This window comes from Pseudophryne corroboree, chromosome 5 (genome assembly GCF_028390025.1).
Source record: "Pseudophryne corroboree isolate aPseCor3 chromosome 5, aPseCor3.hap2, whole genome shotgun sequence".
Taxonomy (NCBI): Eukaryota; Metazoa; Chordata; class Amphibia; order Anura; family Myobatrachidae; genus Pseudophryne; species Pseudophryne corroboree.
This window is the reverse complement of record NC_086448.1, coordinates 440,646,092-440,658,883: the sequence shown is the minus strand read 5'-3', so window position 1 is coordinate 440,658,883 and position 12,792 is coordinate 440,646,092. Positions and strand designations below refer to the sequence as shown.

Below are 12,792 nucleotides of genomic sequence, written 5' to 3'. Positions count from 1 at the left end.
CATAACCCCCTATATGTCTTGCTAACTTTGGGGAAAAAAAATAGGAATTTAATACCTACCGGTTATTCCTTTTCTCGTAGTCCGTAGTGGATACTGGGGATTAGTATATTACCATGGGGTATAGATCAGGTCCACTGGAGACTGGCACTTTGAGAAATCAAGTGTGCTGGCTCCTCCTCTCTATGCCCCTCCTAGCAGACTCAGTCTAGGAAACTGTGCCAGAGGAGACGGACATACTTTGAGAGAAGGATATAACACACAAAGCAGTGAGGTAACGAACCAACACACAACAATAAGATAGCAGAGCTAACCAGAATAGAGGAAAGCACTGCTATTGATAGAAGGATAGCAACGCTAACCAAATATGGAACAGTGAAGCAACAGCAAACCCATCCAATAACACTTACAATCAGGTAAGCAGGAAAATGAAGCACAGAGGTGGGCACCCAGTATCCACTACGGACTACAAGAAAAGGAATTACCGGTAGGTATTAAATTCCTATTTTCCCTAATGTCCTAGTGGATACTGGGGAATAGTATATTGCCATGGGGACATCCCAAAGCTCCCAGAACGGGTGGGAGAGCGCCGAGACCCCTGAAAAACTGCCTGACCAAACTGAAGGTCATCTTTGGCCAAGGTGTCGAACCTGTAGAACTTAAACGTATTCACACCAGACCAAGTTGCTGCACGACACAACTGTAAGGCCTAGATGCCCCGGGCAGCCGCCCAGGAAGAACCCACGGACCTTGTGGAGTGGGCCTGAACCGAACTCGGCAGCGGCAGAGCATCCGAAGTACAGGCTTGTTGGATAGTCAGTTTGAGCCAATGAGCAATGGACTGTTTGGCAGGCAGGACGACCAATTTTCGTAGCATCTTAAAGGATGAAAAGCGAGTTAGACTTTCTGTGACGAGCAGTCCTTTTGATGTAAATCCTCAAAGCCCTCACAACGTCCAGTGACTTTGGAGCAACAGAAGTGTCAGATATCGCAGGAACCACAATAGGTTGAGTCACATGAAAGGCTGAGACCACTTGGCAAAAACTGCGGCCGAGTTCTGAGCTCTGCCCTATCCTCGTTGGAACACCAAGTATGGGCTCTTACATGACAAGGCCCCTAATTCCGACACTCGCCGAGCCGAAGCCAAGGCCAGTAACATAACAATCTTCCACGTTCGGTATTTTAAGTCAACACTATGTAAGGGTTCAAACCAATCTGATTGGAGAAAAAAGTCAACACCACACTGAGGTCCCACGGAGCAGTGGGAGGAACAAAGGGTGGTTGAAAATGCAACACCCTCTTTAGAAAGGTCTGTACTTCAGGAAGTACATCCAGTTGTTTCTGGAACAAGATAAAGACCCGAAATCTGAACCTTGATGGAGCCTAACCGTAGGCCCTTATCCACTCCTGCTTGCAGGAACAGAAGAAAACGGCCCAGACGAAATTCCACAGGAGAACATTTTCGACCATCACACCAAGAAACATATTTCTTCCAAATACGGTGGTAATATTTGGAAGTAATCACCTTACGGGCCTGCAACATAATGAAAACCACCTTGGAGGGAACACCCTTCCTGGTTAAAATCTCCCTCTCAACTTCCAGACCGTCAAATGTAGCCGCTGTGAGTCTGGATAGATGAACGGTCCTTGTTGAAGACGGTCCTTGAGAAGCGGCAGAGGCCAGGGATCCTCCAACGACGGGGTCAGGCGGTCCGCATACCAGGCCCGTTGAGGCCATTCCGGAGCAATGAGAATTGCCTGAACTCTTTCCTTTTTGAGTCGTTTGAGAACTCTTGGGACTAGAGGAATTGGAGGAAACAAGTAAACAAACTGGTAAGTCCATGGCGTCTACTGCCCCCGCCTGCGGGTCCCTCATTCTAGAGCAGTAACGACGGAGCTTCTTGTTGAGCCGAGAAGCCATCAGGTCTATTTGTGGACAACCCCACCGGTGAACAAGTTGTTGAAACACCGGAGGATGGAGACCCCATTCCTCCGGATGGAGGTTGTGCCTGCTTAGTAAGTCCGTATCCCAGTTGTCCACTCCTGGAATGTAAATGGCTGAGATGACCCTTGCGTTGGCTTCCGCCCAAAGGAGTATTCTTGACACCTCTCGCATTGCGGCCCTGCTTCTTGTTCCTCCCTGTCGGTTGATGTGCGCTACTGCTGTGGCGTTGTCCGACTGCAGCTGGATGGCCTGAGTTCCAGGATGTTGTTTGAAAGAGCAGATTCCTGGAACCACCATGTCCCCTGGAACTGCACTCCCTGAGTCAAAGCGCCCCAGCCCCGGAGACTGGCATCTGTTGTCCACAGCGTCCATGACTGTGTGTTGAAACTCCGACCCTCCAACAGATGGGGGACTTGTAGCCACCATAGCAGGGATATCTGTGCTTTTGGTGACAGGGTTATATGCTCATGCATGTGCAGGTGAGATTCCAACCATTTGTCCAACAAATCCAGTTGAAACAGTTGCGCATGGAACCACCTTGTAAGAGGCTACCATCTTGCCCAGAAAGCGAATGCACAGATGAATTGAGACCACACGAGGTATCAGCACTGACCTGACCATAGACTGAATAGTCAGAGCTTTGTCCATGGGAAGGTAAAGCTTCTGAGACACCGTATCCAGGATCATCCCCAGGAACTGAATTCTCTGAGACAGTTCCAAGTGAGATTTCTGGAAACTGAGTATCCAACCGTGATCTAGAAGCAGACGAGTCTTCAAGTCGATACTGTGCAGCAGCAGTTCCCTGGTCACCGCTTTTATCAGGAGATCGCCCAGGTACAGAATTATTTGGACAATCCCCATATAGCAGTTGTAGCATCATTTCCGCCATGACCTTTGTGAATAACCTTGGGGCTGTGGAGAGACCAAAGGGTAAAGCCTGAAACTGGAAATGCAGGTCTAGAATCCCGAACCTGAGGAACGCTTGGTGAGGAGGCCAAATTGGGTTATGTAGGTATGCGTCCTTTATATCCAGGGACACCAGAAACTCCCTCTCCTCTAGATTCACAATCACAGCTCTTAGGAGATTCCATCTTGAATCTGGACATCCAACGATACGTGTTCAGGGACTTGAGGTTCTGGATCGGGTGTACAGAGCCATCTGGCTTCGGAACGACAAAGAGAATTGAGTAAAACCCCTTTGTGTGCAGCTGAGGAGGCACTGGAACAGTAACTCCTGTAGAAAGCAGTTTTTGCACTGCTTGTTTCCTATGAAGCTGGTAAGACTGGCCTGAAGAATCTGAGAGGGAGTTCCTGGATTTCCAGCCAGTATTCTTGGGATATGAGGTCTCTCACCCAAGGATCCCAGCAGGACTCTGCCCATATGTGGGCGAAGTGTTGAAGGCAAGCACCTACCTGAAAGTCGCTTTGCTGCTAAGGCCGACCGTCACGCGGAGGGCTTCGTGGAAGAGGATCCTGAGGCCTGGTCTCCAGGTCCAGCAGCAGCCGGTTTACAGGACTTACCACGGGTTCCTCTAGCAGCATTGGAGGCACCTCTGGCTTTGCCTCTAAATCTGGCCACCCGAAAGGACTGCAGGGAGGATCCAGGGTAAGAACGCCTGGCAGGAGGCGGGGCAGACAGCAGATATGTAGATTTACCTGCAGTTGCCCGAGATATCCACTTGTTCAGCTTATCCCCAAACAAGGCATCACCTGTAAAAGGAAGGTTCTCAACCCCTTTTTTAGAATCTGCATCTGCAGACCATTGTCGCAGTCATAGGGCTCTACAAGCAGATACTGCCATAGCAGTGGTACGGCCGTTAATGATACTAAGTTCCTTGACGGACTCACTCAAAGTTTGCAGCATCTTGGATGTGTTGGAGTAATGTAACTATCTCTTCCTGAGGTAGTGTAAACAGCCCCTTCAAGATCTCATCAGACCATTTTACCATGGCTCTAGAAATCCAGCTACATACTATGGTAGGGCATTGGGCTACACCCGCTGCAGTGTAAATTGATTTAAGAGTGGTTTCAATCTTGCGATCAGCTGGGTCTTTAAAAGAAACAGCCCTAGGTACAGGTAAAACAATCTTACGTGACAGCCTGGACACAGAAGTATCCACTGCCGGTAGGGGTTTCCCAGACTTTCCTCTACTCTGTAGGGAAAGGGAATGAATTTAACACCCGTTTAGGGGTAATAAACTTTTTGTCAGGAATTATTCATGCTGCCTTAGCCAGGGAACCTAATTCTTTAGAAACCGGGAAGGTTGCAGAGGACTTTGGTTTCACATTAAAAAATAATTCCTCTGTCTGTTCTTCCTCCTTATCAGGGATATTGAGCACCTCTCTAATGGCATAGATGAGGGCCTCAACACCTGGGGACAGGGAACTTTCCTCGTCCACCTCAGCTTCTCCTTCCTCAAACTCTGGTAGTTCAGAATTAGTCAGATTGTAACAATTGAGAGTGTGTGCGTTTGTGAGAGACCAACAAGGGAGGGGGGGGGGGGGGGGTCTGAAGAGCCTGTCTGTGGTCAGCAGCAGCAACCATAAACATGTCCATAGTTTGTTTCAGGGTCTGTCTTTCTTGTTTAGCCGTAACTAACTCTGAGTTAATACTAGAAATCATAGTTTTAAATGATTCCATCCACTCAGGTTCCTGCACATTACTTCCTTGTGAAGGAAGTGAGCATTGGGTACACGAGGGACCCCTGTGAGGAAGGTGTAAACCTAGCCTTGCATAAAGTACACACAGACTTATTTGCAGACATGTTTGAGAAGAAACAGTTAGTATAACACAGTGCAGTATTAGTGAGATATGCACACTTATCCCAGACAACCCTGAATGGAGTGACACAGAGAGGATTGGAACCAACACACTACACCACAGACCCAGCAGCTCCCCTCTGGGTGTTCTTTATGTGTAACTTTCCACACAGCAGTAGAACCGCCTATTATGAGCTCCCCCCTAACTATAACCCCTTGGTACCAGTTACAATGGTGATTCAGTGGGTCTTGGAGGAGCAGTCTCCGCGTGCAGCCTTATCAGTAGCAGCAGGAAATGGCGCAGTTTAGCCTCTGGTACCGCTCTCTGGGAAGCACCGACCCCATAATGGCGCGCGGTCCCTGTGTATTATTTATACTAGCTATCTCCATAAAGTGTGAAAACGAGGGCCCACAGCCCCCGTTCACCATTTTGCCAGTCTGGGTATCCAGTGGGCACTGCAGCCCGGTGAACATCGTCCCTTCATGCCGCCAATTTGCACCGCTAACCGGGTCCCCTGGTGTCACACTGCACAGCGTCAACTTTGGTATCTGTTAAGGGGTGGCGGCATGCTATTGGCGTGGGCTCACAACCTGGGGATGTGAGCAACAGCGCCTCAGGAGCTCAGTATCCTGTCAGCTGAGATTATGAACCTTTAACTCTTAGGAAGTTGGTTCGGTCCCCTATTAAGTCCCTCGATGCTGGCAGACTGGGTGCCAACCAGTGCTGCCTGAAAACAACAAACTAAAATATATTTCTTAAGAAAACTCTCTGGAGAGCAACAGAATGCACCCGGCTGCTTGGGCACATTTTCTAAACAGAGTCTGCTAGGAGTGGCATAGAGGGGAGGAGCCAGCACACACTGTTGATTTCTTAAAGTGCCAGGCTCCAGTGGACCCGATCTATACCCAGTAGTAATATACTATTCCCCAGTATCCACTAGGACGTTACAGAAACTTATTTTGAATCATTGGATTTTCCGGACCTCCCCTCCCCTTGAGAACCTCAAATCCCTACTCACCACTACATTATACCTTGACAGTCAGTCCACCCTCCCCGAATAAACAAAACAGTCCCTATGTTGAGCCTCTCCCTCACAACAAAAGCATATTTTACAGTAATTTGACTAACTTAGCTGGGAATCCTACCGCAGGCTCTGTATTCCTATTTAGCCTGTATTTGGCCCCTGGGTTCCTTATGATTACCGTTCCGCTTTATATTTTTTTTTGTCAGTCTCATGCTTCCGTTTTTTTTTTTTTTTTTAAATATGTCTCTGATTCTTTTAGTATTAGATTTACCAACAACTACAACCCCCCCGACTTTTCTCCTTGTATATGTCATTTCTTTCTCTTAATATTGTGGTGTATTTTATTGATTGACTGTATTTACATGTACTCAGTGTATGCTTTGGGTCTAGTAGTTGCACTTCTTGTTCTATTATTGTGCTGCGTGTTCCTTAAATTGTGCTATGCTCTGCCTCTATGGACCAGGGCTGGTTGCTCTATTGATGGAAAGGTCCTACTGTACTACCTGACCCTTATTTCTTGTACATTATTCTGTGCTGATTCTATTTCTTTATTATGAAAAAACACAATAAAGATATTTAAAAAAAAATAAAAACCAGAATCGCACAAAATCCCACACTTCCTGCAGGTTATTACATTTCGCCTGACAGGACTAAATGTCCATTGTAATGTGGAGTTCGTTGGATTAATCACCTGAATGCAGTTGGTACTGCGGGAGCTAAATAAGTCACTGGGTTTGTATTATAGTGATTAGCCTTTATGTTTGCACTAATGTTTCTGTGTGATGGTTTCCCCACAGTAAGTAATTAACTGTTTTGGGCTTCATCCCTTAATATAGTTCCTCTGTCTGGCCTTTTCCCATTATTCTTAGCTTGCAATCTTGTCCTATTAACAATGTTGCTACAGGATCCCAATACAGTATATACTGCTATATGTAATGTTACTAGCTGTTTTTCATGTAATGTACTGCATTGCCTGTCAATTTATTGTAGAAGTGATGCTTATATGACCGCTGTTCTAGTTAATGCATTAAATCCGTACCACAACATTTCTGGTATTTGTTTTAAGGCTTTGTTTTAAGCCTACACCTAACCCTTTTTCATCCACAATTCCTCCCACTCTTGCTCACTCCATATGTCAACCATCTGTCTGGCCCCTCTCCCTAAATCAGGGGTAGCCAACCCTGGTCCTCGAGAGCTACCAACAGTTAACATTTTCCAGACCACCTAGCAGGTGCACAGGTGTATTCATTACTCACAGACACATTTTAAAAGATCCACGGATGGAGGAAATTACTTCACTTGTGATTCTGTGAGACCTGGAAAACGTTAACTGTTGGTAGCTCTCGAGGACCAGGGTTGGCTACCCCTGCTCTAAATTGTAAGCTCTATTGAGCAGGGCCCTCTTCACTCCTGATTCTCTTTACCTACAACTCTTGCTCACCAACTATATCTACACCTCCTCCTTGGGCTCTCTGCTACTTTACTCCCCTTCACTTTTCGCACCTCTTTTTTACCCATCCAGGCTATATGTACCTATGTTGAGAGTTGTACTGTAATGTTTTTGTTTAATGTACTGTTGTTTTACCATTTGTATGGCACTGCAGACCACATGAAATTTAAGGTTAATAATTTGTTGACTGTTGCTGGATCAGAATAGTATGACATGGTCTCTGGATTGAAGTCACTTCATCAGTGCAGCAAACCAGGCTGTGTGCACTGCTCCCAGCATGTGACTACTCATGGTGTACAATGGAGATAAGGTAAGCTTTTAATTCATGTTTGTATCCCTAAAGACAGTGTACATTAATGACGGATACATTGGATTTACTGTACTGGTATGCAGGACTGATAATAGTGGGGGTTTGGTGTCAAAGGGGACACTCGTATTGCGCCCAGATTATGTCAGGGGCCCTAAGGTTCTGGTGTAAGCATTGCTGCGGGCTGCAAAGCTGAATCAATGTATTACAATTTATATATGGATTGTACCCGACGCCAGCCGCTGTAGATAGTACACGGTCCCATTCTGGTAACAAGCCCCAGGTCACCTGTCCGGATATATCCTGTGTCATTGCACCCTCCCCACCATACCATCCCGTCTCTGCAGTGGTGACGCACACAGTTTGGGTTTCCACATAAGAGGAGCAGGACTGCGACTGGCCAACTGCAGATAGAGTCAGCAGTGTTGGTAAGAGTTCTCCAATGACACAGAATTTGGGCACATGGATGTCAAAGTCTAATTTGTGACAGATTAGGAAGGTCTGGTGCAGCTCACTATAGTCCAAGATTGGTCACAGGCCAGGTGATATGGAGGAAATTATAGCACTGGGAAATACAGGCCAAAGTCACATTCTGGGAGCCCGCAGAGATCAGTGTACTGGGCCCCAAGATTTTTGTTGCCGGCCCTGCTGGTACGATGTCACATTTGCAAAACTGAATGACTGGCTCTTTATCGCTATCTATATCTATCCATCTCCATCTATATCCACTGCTCTCTCCAAGTCTAGTTGTCTCTCTCTATAAATTATACACTAAGTGGACCAACTATTACGGGTTAGTACCTTGGGGGTAATTCAGATCTGATCGCTGCTGTGCGTTTTGCACAGCGGGCGATCACATCTGAACTGCGCATGCGCGTCGGACAACTGCACCGGGCATCGGTGCCTAGTGATGGTGTGAAAAAAGCGATCGCACAGGCAATGTGATGGACAGGAAGAGGCCGTTTGTGGGTGGCAACTGACCGTTTTACAGGAGTGACCTGAGAAACGCAGGAGGGACCAGGCGTTTTGAGGAAGGGTGTCTTACGTCCGCTCTGGCCCCGATCAGCATGAAACAAATGCAGCGGCTGAGCAAGTCCTGGGCAGTGCAGAGACAGCACAAACTGATGTTTGTGCAGGTCTCCTACAAAAGCGAACGCACACCTCTCCCCCTGTGGGCGGCGACTATCTGATCGTAGGGATGCAAAAAAATGCACCCTAGCGATCAGGTCTGAATTACCCCCTTTGTTGGGCCACCATTTACCCTTATGCTTGAATTATTCTAGGCATGGATTCTACTGTTGGTATGTTTCCTGGGGAATATTAGTCCAAACGCAATGAACTGGAAATTCCTGAGTGTTTAATGGTAGCAGATCCATTTGCAGAGTCATTCTTTCAACCACAGCTCGCAATTGTTCAAGTGTAATGGGATTAAGGAGGCCACTGCAGGAGAAAAGTCTTCATTATGCTCCCCAAACCATGTGCTTACAGTGCGAGTGCTAGGACCTGGAATGCAATCCTGCTGGAAGTATCCATATCCGTGGAGTAAACCATCGGCATCACTGGATGCATTTGGTCGCAAAAATATTGAAAATAACCAACCTTAACCAGTCGTACATTGGGCCCTTTGATTTGTGTAGAGCAGACACTACCATTAAAACATACCATAATGTTGGCTCTGCCAGCCTGAAGAGTTGTGACAATTTACTATTCAATTCTTGTGTTACTGAGAAAAGTTGCGCCCAGTTTGCAACAGTTAGCAATGGTGTATGTACAGGCCTTCTGTAGCCCATACAATGTAATTTGGCAGTGTACTGTTCTTTGAGAAGCCATATGAATTGGTCCCTGATTCAGATTATCAGTAATTAGTACACGGTTGCTGGTCTGTGGTACTGAACAAGTTTGCCCACTCTGTTTCGCTTGAGCATCCAGGAACACATTACAAACAGAGGCCTTGCACTCAGTCCAAAGTTTTTGTCTGCTGGTCCACTCCAAGTACACTTTAATAATGGACGCCCTTGAACAGTTCAACAGTGCAACCATTTTGCTAAAGCTCAGACTACTGCTGCAAGCGCAAAAAATCACTCCCCGGTCAGATTGTGTTATTTACCCCATATTTCATTAGTGATGCCCTGTATTAGTCTCTACATACTTTCGATTTTCTGTTCTTTTAAAGAGTCAGACATCTTACACCAGCATTATCTGTGGAATAGCTAATTTGCATAAAATCGACTGGTGGTCTTAATAATTTGGCAGAGTGTATACATATATATCTCTATTTCTATACAAACACAAATACACATGTACAGTGGGGATTGAAAGTTTGGGCACCCCAGGAAAAATTCATTTTAATGTGCAAAAAGAAGCCAAGGAAAGATGGAAAAATCTCCAAAAGGCATCAAATTACAGATCAGACATTCTTATAACATGTCAAAAAAAGTTTGATTTTATTTCCATCATTTACACTTTCAAACGAACAGAAAACAAAAAATGGTGTCTGCAAAAGTTTGGCCACCCTGCAGAGTTAATACCTTGTACTGCCCCCTTTGGCAAGTATCACATCTTGTAAACGCTTTTTATAGCCAGCCAAGAGTCTTTCAATTCTTGTTTGAGTTATCTTCGCCCATTCTTCCTTACAAAAGTCTTCCAGTTCTTTGAGATTCCTGGGCTGTCTGTGACGCACTGCTCTTTTAAGGTCTATCCATAGATTTTCAATTATGTTGAGGTCAGGAAATTGTGAAGGTCATGGCAAAACCTTCAGTTTACGCCTCTTGATGTAATCCACCGTGGATTTTGAGGTGTGTTTAGGATCATTATCCATTTGTAGAAGCCAGCCTCTCTTTAACTTCAGCTTTTTCACGGCATCAAGTTAGCGTCCAAAATTTGCTGGAATCTTATTGAATCAATTTTTCCTTCTACTTGTGAAATGTTCCCTGTGCCACTGGATGCAATACAACCCCAAAGCATGTTTGATCCACCCCCATGCTTAACAGTTGGACAGAGGTTCTTTTCATTAAATTCTGTGCCCTTCCTTCTCCAAACGTACCTTTGCTCATTCTGGCCAAAAAGTTCTATTTTAACCTCATCGGTCCACAGAACTTTATTCCAAAATGTATCAGGCTTGTCTATATGTTCATTTGCAAACTTCAAACGCTGATTTTTGTGGTGAGGACGTAGAAGAGGTTTTCTTCTGATGACTCTTCCATGAAGACCATATTTGTACAAGTATCTCTTTATAGTGGAATAGTGTACCACAACTCCAGTGTCTGCCAGATCTTCCTGGAGGGATCGTGCAGTCAAACGTGGATTTTGACTTGCTTTTCTCACAATCCTGCGAGCTGTTCTGTCTGATATTTTTCTTGGTCTTCCAGATCTTGCTTTAACTTCCACTGTTCCTGATGACTGCCATTTCTTAATTATATTTCGAACAGAGGATATGGGCATCTTTTTGCTATCTTCTTATAGCCTTCTCCTGCTTTGTGAGCGTCAACTATTCTCAGTTTCAGTGTTCTACACAACTGCTTAGAGGAACCCATGGTGCGGATTGTTGGAGCAAGGTCAGATGAGTCTGGGCTTTTAAAACCTGTGAGATTGACATCACCTGGTCTTTCCAGACGATGATTGAGAACAATCCATGACACTGCCAGGTCTCAGCTGTCCAAAGGGGGCAGTACAAGGTATTTAACTCTGCAGGGTGGCCAAACTTTTGCAGACGCCATTTTTTGTTTTCTGTTCTTTTGATAGTGTAAATGATGGAAATAAAATTAAACTTTTTTTGACATGTTATAAGAATGTCTAATCTGTAATTTGATGCTTTTTGGAGATTTTTCCATCTTTCCTTGGCTTCTTTTTGCACATTAAAATGAATTTTTGCCTGGGGTGCCCAAACTTTCGATCCCCACTGTACATACATGCATGTAATATATGGGTCATCTGCGTATGCTAAACTGCTCACACATGAGCAAGTCTCATCACTTCCCACATTTTATAACAGATCAAAAAATAAAATAAAAATATTTCACATTGCCCATCAAAATCATGCGGCCAGCATCAAAGGCATTAAAACAATATAACTTTACCATTTAATGATCTTTCTTATGGTGTGTTTTGGAGGTACATTAGCACCCTCCATAGTGAGGTTTTATTAGTTACCATGAACCCTAAATACATCATATATCAATAATTTACAGAAATCACAAAAGACACTGATAGTTTTGACACTATGCATTTCTATTTATTGGGGGAAAACAAAACACTTCCTTTAACAGGTGAAAACAGTTTTTCATAAAAGCAGGCAATACTAAAACATTACTGTGCTTTGGAGATACAACACCCCCAACTATGGTATACACATCCAAATCCGGTTTTACTGATCAGAAGTTCACATTTTACTCTTCTCTTCTGGTAGTCCATAGAAATATATAAAATCCTGTAAAAATAGAAATAAAACTTTAGGAAAACACTTAAGTGTTCACTTCTTTGCAACAAAAGGGTAAACAATGGGACAGCAGAACATACATGCATACCTATCTACGTATACCAGTTTATTTGCTGTGTATAATTAATTTTGTTTTTCTTACTATATTAGTGTGCTGGTTTCCAGACCTTAGATTGGGACATTTTCCATATTACTGTACTACCAAACTCCCTAATGCTGTATGTATTGTGTCTGTATATACTGTACAATTTGACATCCCTACTGCCACCTATACTAACCCTAGTTCATAAAAAAAAAAAAACTGTCCTAATCCCAAATGAGCCACACTCACTCCTCTTGTTATAGCGGTCTTCCAATGAGATTGTAAATTCTTATCAGCAGGACCCTGCCAAACCTTACAATATAGTTACAATGTGCGCAGTGCATTCACAGTGACATTAGATTAGGTCGGAAAATACGTAGATATGGTAGACTTACTGTCAATAATTATTTATCCGAAGTCCACAGTATCCACAGGATATACATTGAAACATGAGGTACCAACAATCAAAAGCTTTCGGTCTCCCAGAATGCAACGGGCCCATCCCCTCCTGGCTTAGGCAATTCAGTTGTTTACCAAAGCTCAAGACAGGAGCATTATAGGGAGCCCTAATCAGGCAAGAAGAACATACATGCACACACTTCCGTGCAAGAAGGAAGAGGTTAGTAGGTGTAAAGTTCCTCAAATCAGGAGCGTCAGGGTGGGATCCATGTGGATACTGTTGACTTCGGAGAAAGAGTTATTGACGGTAAGTCTACCATAACTACGTATTTCTCCAGCAGGGTCCACAGTAGTATCCACAGGATATACATTGGGATGTCCCAAAGCAATTT

General features: G+C 44.6%; 1 protein-coding gene across 38 annotated transcripts in view; it reads right to left on the bottom strand.

Moving 5' to 3' along the window:
- LOC134927837 (uncharacterized) overlaps nucleotides 1-12,792 on the bottom strand; it is a 1,188,393-nt gene that overhangs the window by 800,097 nt on the left and 375,504 nt on the right. The window contains exon 33 of one of the 38 annotated variants that reach the window (XM_063922886.1): nucleotides 11,694-11,910. The exons of the other annotated variants lie outside the window; for them this stretch is intronic. The gene's annotated coding sequence lies outside the window, so the exon portion shown is untranslated. Of the gene's footprint in view, nucleotides 1-11,693; nucleotides 11,911-12,792 lie in introns of those variants that run through there. 38 annotated transcript variants of the gene reach the window in all.